This window comes from Eurypyga helias, unplaced genomic scaffold (assembly GCF_000690775.1).
Source record: "Eurypyga helias isolate BGI_N326 unplaced genomic scaffold, ASM69077v1 scaffold22694, whole genome shotgun sequence".
Lineage (NCBI taxonomy): Eukaryota > Metazoa > Chordata > Aves > Eurypygiformes > Eurypygidae > Eurypyga > Eurypyga helias.
Genome location: NW_010245960.1, coordinates 16284 through 16841, shown reverse-complemented (window position 1 = coordinate 16841; position 558 = coordinate 16284).

Sequence of the window (558 nt, the reverse complement as noted above, 5' to 3'; positions counted from 1 at the left end):
CCGGCACGGGCCGCCTTACCAGAGAAACCCGCGAGGCTCAGAGGAGAAGAAGCTACAGAAAAAGCTAGTAGGCGGCCACAGGCAATGGCAGAGAAGAGAGAGGGGGTGGAGGGAAAGACCCACGTGTTATGTAAACATAAAACCTGGGGACATGCTGCGTTAAGGGGTTATGATCTCCTCGAGGTGCTGCCACGTGCAGGAGCGGCACCCGGCCTTTCCGCAGCCCCAGCTCTCGTTGTTTCTGCTCTCTGGAGCGAGCTGCTGCGCAAAAAGCAGTGGTACTACAGGATTTGGGAAATTATTGACACCAAATATGACAGTACTCTGATCTTAAGGGCTGGGGGGTGTGGTTTTTCACCCCACATAAATATTTTAGTAATGGCGAAGTGTGGGAACTGGGGGGGAGGTACGGAATAAGAACGAAGAGCTTTAGAAAGAGCCTGAGGTGCCTCTTGGGCAGCAGGTGTGTAAAGCACGGCACCAGAAGGAAGTGCGACGCGTCGATTTTAACCTGCGAGCGGTCTGCGAGTTCTGCAGTTAAAGCCCCCAGCTCCCAAG